Source organism: Chionomys nivalis, chromosome 16 (genome assembly GCF_950005125.1).
Source record: "Chionomys nivalis chromosome 16, mChiNiv1.1, whole genome shotgun sequence".
Taxonomy (NCBI): domain Eukaryota; kingdom Metazoa; phylum Chordata; class Mammalia; order Rodentia; family Cricetidae; genus Chionomys; species Chionomys nivalis.
In genome coordinates, this window is record NC_080101.1 from 19866202 (window position 1) to 19882188 (window position 15987).

Consider the following 15987-nt stretch of genomic DNA (forward strand, 5'->3'; position numbering starts at 1 on the left):
TACAAATAAACAGATAAACAAAAGCTAAATTAAGAAAGAGAGTACTTCCCTATCTGTAAACCCATCTGCAATTACAAACATCAGCAAATTGCACCTTTTGCAATTTGTTTTACAAGTGCCTTTCTCTTCAGCAACAAACTTTCCTTGGGTTCTTGACCCTAATTCTTTCTGATTATCCAAGATCTTTGCTCTATCCATTTCGATTGCAATGCCTTTCTTATATCTTTATTGTCTTCTCCTCAGCAGAACTATGGAATACATACATACATACATATATTTATCATATATATTTCTATATATTGCTGTAGGATGTCCTTCTGTATGCCGTGACTATGTGTTTCTCTTATTGGTTGATGAATAAAGCTGTTTCAGCCAATGGCCAGGCAGAATATACCTAGGCAGGAAATGGAAACAAAGGGAGAATGATAAGGCAGAGTAGGGGAGATGCCATGTAGCCATTGGGTAAGCGAGATGCCAGAGTATCACTGGTAAGTCACAATCACGTGGTGATACGTAGATTAACAGAAACAGGTTAATTTATAAGAGAGACCTAGCCAGTAAGAAGCCTAAGCCATTGGTCAAAAATTGTAACTGATATGAAGCAGCTGAGTGGTTATTTCATAAGCGGCTGCAGGGACCAGGTGGGCAAAGAGAAACCAGTTCAGTGAGACTGGCGGGATGGAGAAAAATCTCCATCTATAATGTGTGTGTGTGTGTGTGTGCGTGTGTGTGTATTTCTTACCTCTTCTCCCATTACTCTGTATTCTATTTGTTTTTCTGATGGGTTCTTGACCATCATTTCATTTCCCTAATCTCCATCTAGCACCCAGATGGTTTTTACCCCTTCTACCACCCAGAAACTCTCAGTCTTTGTTTATAATCTGAATACAATGGACTGAGTAGACCTTGTTTATGAGAACTAATTTCCGTTGTATCCCCATCCCCTTTGCATTTGTTTATTTATTTATTTATTTATTCTTGGTTTACAAGACAGGGTTTCCCTGTGTAACAGTCCTAGCTGTCCTGGAACTAGCTCTTGTAGACCAGGTTGGCCTCCAACTCTGCCTCAGCCTCCTGAGTGCTGGGATTAAAGGCATGTGCCACCACCACCCGGCCCCCTTGCTTTTAAAAGCCTCTGTGTGTCGATCTTTATTGGCATATTTCTTCCCACCACACATTTTAAATGTTTTTATTTTCTCAAGGATGCTGTACTATGTCCGCCCACTTCACTTGTTACACCTCCTTTTTACTGGGTAACTTCATAAATATTCATGATTTTAGATACTCCTTCTACAGTGACTTCAATAAGTTGCCACAACTATTCATTCTCTGAATCGTGGATATCCAATTGCCTGCCCTACCAACTTAGCATCAAGACATTTCATACAAATCCAATCCAGCATTTCAAAACTAACCTTTAAGAACATATTAGCTTCTCTAGGTTTACTCTTCCCATGTGTCCTCCACTCTGAAGCTTTCTGCTATTTGCCACAAAGGGGTTCTAAATGGAAAGTCGGTGAGATGGCACACCCTTCCTGTTATATCACCCTGTATGTGTCATCAGTCAGAAGACAATTAGAAAAACAGGACCTTTAGACATAATCATTTTTAGATTCATTGTAGAATCTGACCAGAAGGAATTAAAAAGGCAAGTTTAGAAAGTTTATACATAGCTCTCCCTTAATCCTGTGTCTAGTTTAGGAAAAATGGAAAGAAAATTAAGAACTAGATGAACTATGGATAGAGTCCAAGCCAAAACAGGTCAACCAGCAAAGAACAGTCATACGCCAGGTGTTCTCAGGCATTCTCTGCAGTATTCATCAAAGTCCTGGATCCACTGGCTTTCAGATCTCACATAAAATGCTGTACATCGATAATCTGAAACTATGAAGAAAGGACATCCTGAGAAACACGCTCCCGCTTAGCTGTGTTGTAACCATATCAATCCATCATACTATCTCCTTAGCAAAGTGTTCTGTTATCTGCTTCATTGCTGGAATACTCCATTATAGTGGCTAATTTTATGCCAACTTGATACAAGCAATAGTTATCTCAGAAAAGGGAATCTCAGTTGAGAAAAATGTCTCCATGAGATCCAGCTGTAGGAAAAGCCTGTAGGGCATTTTCTAAATTGGTGATTGAGGTGGGAAGGCACAACTCATCAAGTGCTACTACCTTGTGCTGGATGTCCTGGGCTCTATAACAAAGCAGACTGAGAAAGCCACGAGGAGCAAGCCAGTAAGCAGCACTCCTGCATGGTCTCTGCTTGAGTTCCTGTCCTCAGGTTTCTGCCATGCTTGAGTGACTGTCTTGGCTTCCCTTAATGGGCGGTAATTCAGATTTGTAAGCCAATTAGATTCTTTTCTCCCTAAATTGCTTTTAGTCATGGTGTTTCATCAACAGGAACACTAGCCCCAATGAATACACCCAGTTCACTATGTTAATTATCCCCTTCCCTGGACAGTAATCTTTCCCCTGGTTTACTTTCATGTGGTCTATCTGACAGCTATGGAAACCTCCACCACATGACACACCAATTTTCCAGTCAAAATCGAGTCTAAAAGGATTATGGATACATATCCTGATCTCACACCATCCACAAAGTAGGTCTAACCACTTAAGCCCAGTGGAAAGATCTCTGGTGTCTACCTGCCCCTCAAGTCTCAGGTGCATCATTGTTCTTGGCTCTAACCTCTGTATCTGACATTGCAAACTGGATTATCATAAATGCTTATATCCCCCAGCATATGAATCTAGCATAGACCTCATGATACCAAGGAGGGAGAAAGAGGAAAACACACCACATCTTCCTTTGTGTCAGTCAAGGAGTCCTGTCGAGAAGATGTTGTCTCCTTTCATTGTGTTCTTTCTAGAACTTTTCTTTGGAAAGGTTTCAGTAAGTTGAGAAAATTAAAACTGTTGGAAAATTGTAAAGGTTGTACTTTCTATGAGGAAATAATTAGCTTCATGCAAAATTTACATTTTTCTGAAATTCTTGCATTAAAATAGATTTGATCATCTATGACTAGTAGCTGGATAATATGATTTATAATAATTTAATAATTTTTTTCAGAAATATAATAAATATGAGAAAGTCTTTAGGTTTCTTTTAAGCTAGCCATGAACAGTCAGAAGATATATTGAAACAAAAAATCAAAATCTCCTAATTTTCAATCTCAATAGCAGATACCTAAAAATATACTTAGCAAGAAACATAGATTTTTCTGCAGAAAACAATGAAGCTCTCTTGAGCTTCACACAGGGAAATTTGAATAAATGACTCTATATAACATTCCTGTAAATGACAGTGGTTCTTGAAACACTGTCAGGTTTTTTTCTTATGGTTATCATGTTCAATGTAATTTTGCTAAAAATCTAAAGGAAACTCTTAAAGGCCTTCACAAAACCACATAAGAGCTTATTTGGAAACCAAAGTAGAAAATAATGAATATGTAAATTTTGAAAAAGAAGAATAATTACAAAGACCCAAACTTTTCAAATATTTAAAATGTCTCATAGAGATAAAAATATAATTAAAACACTGAAAATGAATGAAATAATAACATAATAAAAATAACCCAAAAGAATAAACTAAATAGAAGAAACAAAAGCTGAAGACAGCCTTGTAAGTCGGTGGGAGGCAGATTTTAAATTCAATGGCAGCCTCTCTGCAGAGAGGGAAAATAAGGTAAGATTTGTTTTTATTCCTATCCAGAATTTATCCCAAGCAGGTAAAAGAACTAAACTTTTTTGGAGACTCTAATTCAGTCGTTCTCAACCAAGAAAGATTTTGAAACTGCTGGTGCTCAAGAGAGTCCCCTATAGGAAAGACTTACCCAGTTCAGCTTTCGACCATGCCAATGAGAAAGGCTGACCTAACCAAAAGAGCCAACGTTAATAATGACGAGTTATACAAAATTTTCTCATATTTCATGCTATAAGAGGTCAGACAATGGAGTGATTTTATCAAGTGGCTGATGATTTTAAGTGTAAGAAAGTTTTAGTCAGGCTTTAGTTAGAAATGGGAATGGGCTGTACCATTCGGAGCCCAGTAGGAGGGATCTTCAATACGGAACATCATTAAGTACAATTGGGCTCAGAATCATGAGACGTTAGTCTGGAAGCAGATGAAGAAATACCAAAGGTTGTAAACTAGTAACTTTGACGAGCAGTCACTCTTTCTAGAACTGAAACGTGGGACTCAGGAAAGGACTCTGTGACATAGGAGACTGGATAAGAATTAGTGGACAGCGAGTATAAAACAAAGATCATTTTATATAGTTACTATACTACTGTTAAATGTAAAAATGAGTAAAAATGCTCAATTGGCTAATAAATAAATAAAATCCATCTCAGTTTCTACTCTGGATAGTTTGTTTCTTTGTTGTTTGTGAGGAAGGAAGGAGTGGAGATGGGGTCTCTTGTAGACTGGGATGGCCATCAACTCACTACATAGCTATGTATGACCAGGAACACAAAGTACTCCTACCTCAGCTTATCACAGACTTGGTTTAGAAGTGTGCTCCAACATGCTCAATTTTCTTAGCAGTATAATATTTCTAAGTATTAGACAAGATTTAAGAATCCGTGCAGAGCTTGGTAGATGAAGTGTGCACCATTTCCATAGCCTCCTGTCTCTCACCTCAGTGATCAAGACTCTAGTGGTGTCCTGGTGTTGGATAAATTGTTTTCGTGGATGTAATTTCAGATTTATCACTCTAGTCAGTGGTCTAGATGAATTAACATGTGAGGAACAATTTAGCAATGAGAAGCCACTGGGGAGCACAAAACTAAAAAAAAATTGCAAAAATAAATACCTTGTCTGCCTGAATTAATTGATCTAATCAGAAGCTTGTTGTGGCTGAAGCCATGATTACCACAACGCACCCGTGGGGAAACAGAAGGCTTTGTTTGCATCGTAATAAACACTATCGCGGGATTTATTGCCAGGCAGCTGACATTTTCAAAGCGCTGCATTAAAATGAACAAAAAGCTATAACCAGGGAGTTGAGAAATGAAGATCAACTAGTCAGCATACCAAACAGTTTTCTGACGTAAATCTGAAGAGACCACAGGGAGCAGTGAGCTGAGAACTTGTGACACCACTGGTGTGGTGACAAATGCATGGGCCCCTCTCAGACAGCTGGGGAGTCGGGTCTGTCGTTAGCCCCATTTTACAGGTGGCAAGAACAAGGCAGGGGCCAGGAAATAAACAGCAGTTCCTAAATTCAAATTTAGAATAGTAGCTGGCTAGTGACTATTCCGATACCCATGCAATCGTTCTATTCTGATTTTAAAGAAAAATGTCTCCCTTTTATGAAAAAAACAAAGTACGTGCAGAGGACATTGAAAATCCTGATATATGGTAACATTTCCCTCCAGCATTTCGTCTATGCAAATATTTACTTCCTATACAGAGTAGAGATGATACTTTGTAGTTAAATCTGTCCTGAATTCTGTAACTTTGTCTCAAGCATTTCTCATTGGCAAATGACAACTCAAGCCCCTTGAAAGACACAACAGTACACAGCACCTTGTGTTATGAGCTATTCATAGCTTTGGGTTGTACAGTTTATAAATGGTTTTGAATTTTATACATGCTTATGTACATTGTTATCTTCTGTTCATCTATAAACATTTTTATAACTAATGGTGAAAGTTTGACACAGGAAGAAATTAAAAAAATAACATTCAGAAAACTGCACTTATTTTCAGAATTAGTAAGAAGACACATATTCTGGTCTTGCCCCGTTTTTAAAAGCAAGTTCTCATATATCCCAAGAGGCCTTGTGGCTACCACGTTCCATCCTTCATGTGTACTAGGCAAGTACTTTACCAACCAAGCTACAACCCTGGCCAGATGGGGTACATGATAATTCTTGCGTTTTACTTATTTTTAATACACATAAGAGAAATGTGTGGTCTTCTAACCTCATTTTTCGTTTTTTGTTTTTCTTTTCCATGTTAACTTTATTTCACTCTAAAAATTTGAACAGACTCTGGTTAACTCAAACACAAAAGAACTTAAAAATATAAATTACTGGGCAGCTGACAACTTATTTTTACTAATTAAAGCTTTTCATTTATTTTACATACTAACTACAGTTTTTCCTCCCTCCTCTCCTCCTCTTCCCTCCCCCTGCCTCCCATCTAGCCCCCTCCTGATTTAATCTTCCTCTGTTTCCCTTCAGAAAGGGGCAGGCCTCCCATGGGCATCAACAAAACAGCATGGTACGTTAAGTTGATGCAGGATCAGGCTCCTCCCCTGTATCACCGTTGGGTGAGGCAATACAGAATGGAAACTATGTTCTCAAAAGCCCCCTCAAGTAACAGGGTCAGTTCCTGATCCCTCTGCTAGGAGCTGTACAAACAGACCAAACTCACACAACTCACCCAGACGCCCTCCGTGCCGGCTCTTTAGCTGCTGAACTCCCGTTAGCTCAAGTCAGCTGTTTCTGTGGGTTTCCCCTTCATGACCTTGACCCCGGCACGTATAACCCGTCCTCCCTTCCTTCAGAAGCACTCCTGGAGCTCGACACAGTGCTCAGCTGTGAATTTCTACATCCGTTACCATAAGTTATTGGATGGAGGCTCTCTGATGACAATTAGGGTAGACACCGATCTGATTACAGGAGATGGCCAGTTCAGGCTACCTATGCACTATTGCTAGGAATCTTAGCTGGGTCCATCTCTGTGGATTCCTTGGAGTTTCCCTGTTACCAGATTTTTCCCTCACCCCGAAATGCCCCCACCCCATTAAGACATCTCTTTCATTACTCTTCCCGACTGTCCTGCCCCCAACTCAACCAACCCAGATCCCTTATGACCCCTCCTCTTGCTGGCAGTTTACCCAGTAAATCTCTTCTATTTTCCCGGCTTACAACTTTGAAAATACAACTGAACAATGTAGTCTCAGCTGAATGATGGTTTTAGAAACACAGGGATCAGGGGTGAATGGAGAGTGTCTCCGGGTGTTTCTCTTTCACTAGCTTGGCCTGTACTCTTCCAAGCAGAATCTTGACTGTCGTAGGGTCCAGACAGGTCCGTTCTGGCAAAACCCTGTGAAAGAGGAGGCATTGTTCTCCAAATTGAAATACTAGCCAAAAACAGCAGATGTCAACCTTCTACTGAAGAAAAGGTTCTCCATGTGTCTGTCGGCTGGCAGTGTTTCTCCTCTCTTAATTCCTGCTGCTTTGCATGCCCTTGACCTCAATTCCCCGCTCTTTCCCTTGTTGTATTGCACCTAAGACAGAACCTATGCCCCATATTTTGTTAATATTGGTTATAAATTTTTAGATATGATGTGGGGGCTCATTTGCATTTTGATTTTTATTCAGTGAAGTAATGAAGTTGTCTCCTTGATTGTTTATTATACTTCTGTTGTTTTAAGAACACTCGTAATAATCTATCTGCCCACATGGCCAACCACAGCTGCTATCTCTGATGTTTATTACCTGTGTGTATGTTCCTGTGCTTTAATTTGCTTTGCTCTTGGCCTTGTGTCTTATACTCCAACGCTAGACCTTCCACCGTCTTGAAATCTTAGTTCTATCAACAAGCTCCTTGCCAGAAAGACATTGTAGCTTCACACTCGTTATTCACAGTAACCATTTAGGTATTTGTTCTCTTAATATTTATACAAACGTGCTTTCTGGGGTCATGTGACAGTCCAAGAACAGAAATTTCTGTTTTAAAAACTACACTATTATCCCATCCACTCAACTGGTCTTCGGTGCTTCCTTTCCATGAAGATTTAATCACGCATCTACTCTCCCTGGCAGAAGTTGTGAGGCGACAGAAGGAGACACAGGGAACATGTCATGACTGCTTATTATTTGAATCACAAATATAATTTAAACACTTAACACATGGAGTAGACCCAGATGTCAAGTCTTAAAAGAACTCGTTTTTAACCTCTTCCTAAGGAAACATTCAAATACATACAAAAGCAGCGAACAAAACTATTTAGTGTATTTCCTATTTCCCAGTTTCAATAATTAGCAGGATTTTCAAAAGTACTTAAAGATTAACATAACCAAATGGAATGTTTGACAATCAGCATTTCCCTGAGAAGTATTTCCAACAATATGTTTTGGAAAGACCTGCCTCGCTTCTACAGATCCCATGCTGCTAAGAACAGCCGTTTAATTCCCCTTGCCATCCATCAGTATCTATTCAACACTGTGGGAGGTAAAAAGATAAATGAGATATTCGTACACCTAGAATAGAGAGCAATAGTTGAACAATGTAAAAGGACTGAGTTAAAGTTCAGCCATTTCCTGGTAATCTGTCCTTGGATATGTGAAAGCTGTGACATTAACATTCATTCTCAAAGAGTGGAAGAAATTGTATTGTTCGGGGCGAGCACACCAAAGAGTTATCTAATACCAGTAGTCATCCTTGAGAACATGCATGCATACAGCATTATACTGACTACCAGGATGTGCTTACAAATATTTAGGAAGCGTGCATGCACACACTCACACATGCGCACGCGAGCACACACAAACACACACACATATAACAATGGTTAATGGAAAGAGGTCATGAATTTGAAAGAGCACAAGGAGGGTTATAGGACTATAAGACAGGATTTAGAGAAAAAGGAGAAGATTAAAGTGATGTAATTACTTTTTAATCTCAAAAATAGGAAGAATCCAAAGAAATTTATTCTAAAATTAAAAGAAAATGAATAATGCCATTTTACTGGGATCAAATGACATCCTATGCTCCTGTTTCTCTTATTGCTATGTTTAACAAATGTAACCCTCTTATCCAAAACATTACTTAAATAATGTTAAGAGTTTCAGAACTCACAGCTGGGTTGATGGCTCAGTTGATAATCACTCACCTTGCAAGCATGAAGACATGAGTGCAGATCTTCAGGCCCATACAAGAAGCTTGGTGATGTAGTGCTGTGCCTGTCGTGGGGGTGGGGTGGGGAAGGACAAGATCAAAGGAGGATACAGGCAGATCCTGAGAATATAATGAACCAACTAGCATGGTCTACAAGGCGCAGCTCCAGGCCAGTATGATGTTCCCTCTGTGAAAACGTGGAAAAGGCCTGAGGACCAATACTAGAGTTGTCCTCTGACCTTTAACCATGCATGCTAGGCACATACATGCACATGTGACAGCTTGTCTGCAGAGCTATGTGATTAGCTCAGACCGGGCTATGGCTACTGTGCCAAACTGAAATATGGGCCCACACACAGGGATCCAGCAAAGATGATTCATGTCACAGTCTATTGGACAGACCTAACTCTCGCTAAGAGGACTGTGTGAGTGTACAGTCTCCAGGACTAACGCCTAAGTTATTTCTTGTCCTGAACTTCCACCCTTGTAATATTGTACAGAGGGCAGAGCCAGACATTTTAACTATAAAATAATCATGCAACTGGTATGCTGTGGGATAATGCTCTTGTACACTATAAGGATTTGTCACTTGTATTGGTTTAATAAAATGCTGATTGGCCAGTAGCCAGGCAGGAAATACAAGTGGGTCAATCAGACTAGGAGAATTCTGGGAAGAGAAAAGATAGAGATGCAGTCACCAACTAGACACAAAGGAAGCAAGATAAGAATGTCTCACTGAGATAAGGTACCAAACCACATAGCTAAACATAGACAAGAATTACGGGTAATTTAAGTTGTAAGAGCTAGTTAATAACAAACCTGAGCTAGTAGATTAAACAGTTTATAATTAACCCTCTGTGTGTTTCTTTCAGACTGAATGACTATGGGACTGGGCAGGATAAAAACTTTCATTTACACTGGTATGGGAGAACAGAGGTTAGTTTTGGATACACACAGATAGAAGTGTTCATTAATGTTTTTTCAGTATGTTACTAGGAGAGCTATTATTAAGCAAGGTTTTGACCATTAAACCTACTTAGCTGCTGCCTCAGCATCTTACTTCTTAGCCTTCCATTATTTTAAAGTCCATTTTTTAAAGGAGTAAAAATGTTAACAACATAGATATTTCTAAAGTCTTTGGGTATTTTCTTAATTAATAATTGATACGAGAGGGCCTAGACAACTGGGTTCTATAAGAAAGCAAGCAGAGCAAGCCCTGAAGAGCAAGCCAGTGAGCAGCTCCCCACCATGGTCTCTGCTTCAGTTTTTGCTCCCAGGTTCCTGCCCTTCTTGAGTTTCTGCCTTGGCTTCCTTCAGTGGTGAACCATGAAGAGGAAATATAAGCCAAACAAACCCTTTCTTCTCCATCTTGCTTGTCTTGGTATTTATCACATCAGTAGAAAGCAAACTAAGAGGAGACCTACAGTCTTCTCTTCTTTCACTGAATCAAGGTCTCCACACTTTGCAGAATTCCATCTCTTAGGATGACATTGGAAGACCAAATAATACTCCCCTCACCTTGCTGGAATCAGGTCCTCTTCACATGTGAGTATAACCAATCTGTAGGAAATGTTTACTTTATCATCTTAATACATATTAAATACAGGACAATTTAATTGGAAGACATTAAATAGATGTCAAATTATCATTCAAATTTAGTTTAGAAATAAGAATGTGAATGAACCCAAAGGTGAAAGCATGTGATGCAGTTCAGTATTTTTAAAATATGTGTGCTATTTCCATATTCATGCATTTCATCTAGAAAAATGGTACCAGAGTTAGAATGAAAAGTGGCATGAATCAAGAAGGGTGACTTAGTCAATGAAAAAAAAATGTTAAGCAGAGAAAACTGGCATTTGTTCCTTTCTAATGAATTTGGGCATTATACAAATAAAATATTCATGGATCTGGCACACAATTCCTAACAAATGAATTCTGTACTGTGGTGGGGTACTTTTTGGCTTATAGTATGCTTGAATTCATTTTTCATTGCCCAGAATTCAGCAACCTAAAATAAGAATAAAAGTACATCTTCCCCCATGAGGGATTAAGACAATATCTTAATTATAATTGAGGAGCTTTCCAAAAATGAGTGAGTAGATTATAAATTATATAACTCTATATTCACCTTCAGGGTTTGGGTAATAGAGCTCTTTGACATGTACAGTTTGGTGGGAGGGGGATGGGAATTGATGCTATTCCTTTACCCAGTAAATGTTCTAAATGAAACATCACACTATTGTTAAAGAGCAGACTAGTTATTATAACAAATGACCTCAAACTTTCACTACTTTTCTTGTTAAGGGAGAGTCATCTCTCTGAGAGTATTTGGGAACCCAGGCTAACAAGTTTTGAAATACTTCTCTTCCAGGCCTTTGACACCCTCCATAGGTCTCTTACCTGGCTAAGGAACCAGACAAATGCACACAGAATGGGACATGCACATACAAGCATATAAAGTTTGAAGCCTGGCCTGCAAGAGGATTTTTATTTGGTCATCTGTGTTTCCTTGGCCAGGAAAATAGGAAAGAATCACAAGACCAGGTATTATATAAGTCCAGCTTTCTTTTATCTATCATAAGGTCACTGGCTTAATATATATTAATATATTAATATGTTACAATGTATTGCCTCAATGTTCTCCTTGGCTGTTGGAGCTCGATAAAGTAACGAAAAAAAAAGACAAAAGAGTTACATAGGGGTCAGCAACCACTTAGTTTATTCTTGCCACTCTTTAGCTTTAGATATCAGAAACATTAAACACTGACATTCAAACATCACTTAATGGTAGAGCTGAAATGGTAGTCCTACATTGTCCTCAGTTCTCTCCACAAGTCATGTGTTTTCATCAAGGGATTTACTCGTGGTACATGTATCTTACTAAAAATGATGTAACTCTGTCAGATTGAGAAACAAATGTTTGAAGTGAAACAAAAGTTACTTATTTTTATACAATATAAAATGTGCCCAAAAGAAAATGGGCTACTGTTAATGAAGTTACTATTAATGGAGTGTATAGTTGAGAACGTCATAGCTATTTCTAAGAATGTTATTGAAGTGAGGATTTTTATCATCACATAATCTCTGGACTTCAACTAGTACAAAATATAATAAAAATTGTTTTCATTTCCATATATATAGTTTTAAATTCTTAAATTTTCATATATATATGAAAACTGTTCATGACTAATAAAAAGCTAACCCCTCCATTAATAAATCTTTGTTTTTAACAAGGCTGGTGAGAGGTCATGAAGCTATCAGGTGTGTTAATATGAGAGACAAGAACAGTCAGACTTGTGAAGTGGGGCATGGAGACAGGCAGATCCCTGAGTATCACTGGCTGGAAAGTCTAGACCAGTTGGAGAATCCAAGACAATGAGAAACAAAGGCGGATGGTACTGAGGAGCTGCTCTTGAGATTATCCTCTGGCACACACAGAGATTTGTCCATTCATATTTCCTCTCTCTTTATTCTCTCTGTCTACCAAAATTTGAAGCTAAAGATCATCAAAGTCAAAGTCAAACATGGCCACATATATCAAAATGCAGAGAAGAGGAAAGAAAACTCAAGCTCAGCCTTGCCCAACCCCAAAGCCAGATAGTATAGTAGATATTTGGTGTCATTAGCTTCACCAATAAGGAAACTTAGAAAGTAATCAATGGAAGTTCTGGTCCCCACCTCTCACTCAGGATGTCTGGGGCTGGACTTTTGAAGCACTGTCTTCCCTTTTTATCTTTGTTAATGTTCCTAACATAACAAATGACAGAAACAAAGTTAATTCATAAAAGTGAATCTAGGTGAGAACTATCCTAAAGAACAAATCATTTACCCTTTAGATTTTCTCCACGCCTCCCAGCATCTCATTACATATGTGTTTGTGAGAAAAGATGGTAGGAAAAAAACCCCTCTGTTTCAATAATGTATTTCATTTTAGACTATCTGAATAGGAAAACTACTGCATTTGAACAATGAATGTCAAAAACAATTTCAAGATCCTTCTCTGGGGCAAGGTCTTGTTTGCCCACAATCTGCCATATTGACTGTTCCTTTGATCATAAATTAATAAACATTTTAATCTACTGAGAAGCCATATGTAACATCAATAGGATGCCCTTTGTTACAAGTGTAGCTATGATGACAGGGCCTTTCTCATGAATAAGAGATGGGTGTAGTGACACGTAATGAGATTAGCATTTTGAATCAGTTTCTCTGTCCCACTGCACTTTTCTTTTCTTTAATCTAGCATAGACTTTATGGTTAGGTCTTTGCACTCTAAATAGAAAAAAAATCCTATATTTGCATACAGTATTTAAATGCATATTTTTTCATTTAGTTTTAATATTATCCTTTGTTATTTTTATAAAGACATGAAGGTGGAAATTTCCTAAGCAGAAAGAAATAAACCTGAAATACTAATTTAGGTATAGCTGACTCTAAAGATCCATTTTTAAAATAGTGTTCAATGTACAAAAGTGGTTTGTGAAACTGAATGGTCACACCTTCTGATTGGAATTTCATTATTAATATAGGAATGCTTTAGAGAGTCTAGGTTCATACAACTTATGGATAGTTATCTTACGCCATTACGCTCAAGATACACCCCCTCAAAGAGCTCAACAAAGACAAATAAAACTACCCCAAACTACATATACCGCTTAACTAGAAGACAGAGAACACTAAAGATAATGCATCTGTATATAGACATGTTGTAGGAGGCCACTTGTTCATTTCTTGGCCACCTAGACTCCCAATATAACCACACAGAAACTGTATTAATTAAATCACTCTTGGTCCATTAGCTCTACCTACTTATTGGCTAACTTTTACATAATAATTTAACCCATTTCTATTAATCTGTGTATTGTCATGAGGCTGTAGCTTTCCAGGTAAAGTTCCAGCATCTGTCTGTCTATGGAGGGGCTACATGGCTTGTCTTTGACTCTGCCTTCTTTGTCCCAGCATTCAGTTAATTTTTCCCACCTATCTAAGTTCTACCTTGCACAAGCCTAAGATACTTTCTTTATTAACCAGTGGTATTCACAGCATACAGAGGGGAATCCCATATCACCTCCCGTTTTCTGTTTAAATAAAAATGAATGTTTTAAATTTAATGTAGTAAAATTACATAAAACAGTTAACAAGCAAGAATTATAATTGCATTAATTATATCTATTTTATCTTTTATCATAACTAAGGAAAGCTATAACTATATATTCTTCAACTCTATCAAAGACTCCAGAAGGACATACTATTATCTAAGTAAACAGGAAGTGCATTGTAAGCAACTTTCAAAACTCTAGAATTGACAGAGACATCTTGCTGCCTAGACAATCACCCAAAGTTCTTCTGTATTGTTGGGGCATCCATCTTTAGCCTACAGGCCCATAGTATTCGGCAGACTTTTTCACGAAGTAGGAAATTTCAAAGACAGTTCTGTCTGTATTGGCAGTTTGCCAATTACATTCTTCTGTACTCTGCAGAATGTCTGGCAGATTATTTCATGAAGTAGGAATCTCAAATGACCGTCTCACTTTTAGGCAAGTTCAGCAGTCATTTTCCCATGGGTCCTGCATGTTTAGCTCACACAGCATAATATCAAACAGTCCAGGCAAGAATAGTTTCTTGCCCAAATGGCTAGCAAACTCCATAAGGAGCCTCTTCAATGCCCATTTTTCTCTTGAAGTAATCAGTGCTGCCAGGAGCAGATGTGTCTCATGTCATGAAAAGTCTTAAGCTCTTAAAACATTTTAAATGCCATATTCTGAAGGTCTCTGAAAGATTTGAAGAATTCATATCTGTCTGAAATACATCTCTGTACATCTAGAAAATCTAACTAACATGACTACAAGCTCGAATATTATAGATGATTATCTATTAACCTATATTTCTTAGTTATATATTATATTTTTAAATGAGCTGGACAAACACAATATCTTAATCAAAATCAGAAATATATATACACAGTATAACAAAGTTGATCTTAAATTTGTATCAATAAACCAAGATTCATACCAATTCAAATCTCTATAGCATATCCCCCTTTAAATGTAAATAAACATTTACAAACAATATTTGGGAATATGGACATAGTTCTCCCTAAACTGCTTTCTGCTATTTACTGGGTGAGGTAATTTTTTGAGGGGTGTTCAAGGCAAGTTTCTGGGGATCTTGGTCCATCAAACCACATCAGTCTGGAAACAATCCATAGTTCTCATCCTCTATGGAAACAAAAGAACCACCTCCTTTTCAAAGCAACAAATCCTTAGACCCAAATTTTAAAGTCAAGATACCTTTAAGATATGTAGATCTTGTTAATACACACACACACACACACACACACACACATATATGTTGGTTTAGCTTAGCAACCCTTACAATGAAATGTCTCTCTGTACTTAGCTCCTTAACAGTCAAAAAATTCAAAGAAAACACAATAATATACATTATCCAGATTCTCTGCCTATATTCCATCTTTACGTGGCTTATTTTTCTTCTTCTATTACTTTTTCTACAAGTTTAATATTTATTTCATTGTCTTGACTCCTTTAACCTATGACTGTATATACTCTTTTATATTGCATTTAATGTCTCTTTACTCTTTTTTTTCTCTCTCCAGAGCCTACATACATTTATCCAACACTGTGACCCATTTAGAGGTCTCTTCCATGTGGATTTGTCTTTATTGCATATCTGTAATTATTTTCTGACGAGAAGTGCTTCTTAAAATGCTAAGTGTCATTACTAACACTAAGGCTGCATTTCCTTTTGGTTTCACCCAGTCCAACATGGCAGGGCATGGTGTAAGCCATGCTCACAGCCCCAGTTTTCTGGCACACAGCAGGTCTATGTTGCCATTAAGCAAGTTGTAACTCTCTGCTCACAAACCCCATTTAAATATTAGGTCTCCTGAAAGAGCCAAAGTTCGCACTGGCATCACAGCCCAAGAAGCCACCATTATAAAACTGCGTGGCTTTTTTTTCTGTTATCACTGAATCAGAAAAACCCGTCTTAAGGGAGCTGTCGCACACTGCCAGCAAAAAATAAAAAGGGAAAAAAAGTAGCTAAAATTTGTTTTTCTTTGTCTAGAATTCTAGCTTTTTCAGGTTTTACGTGGATGTAGTCAGCCCCACT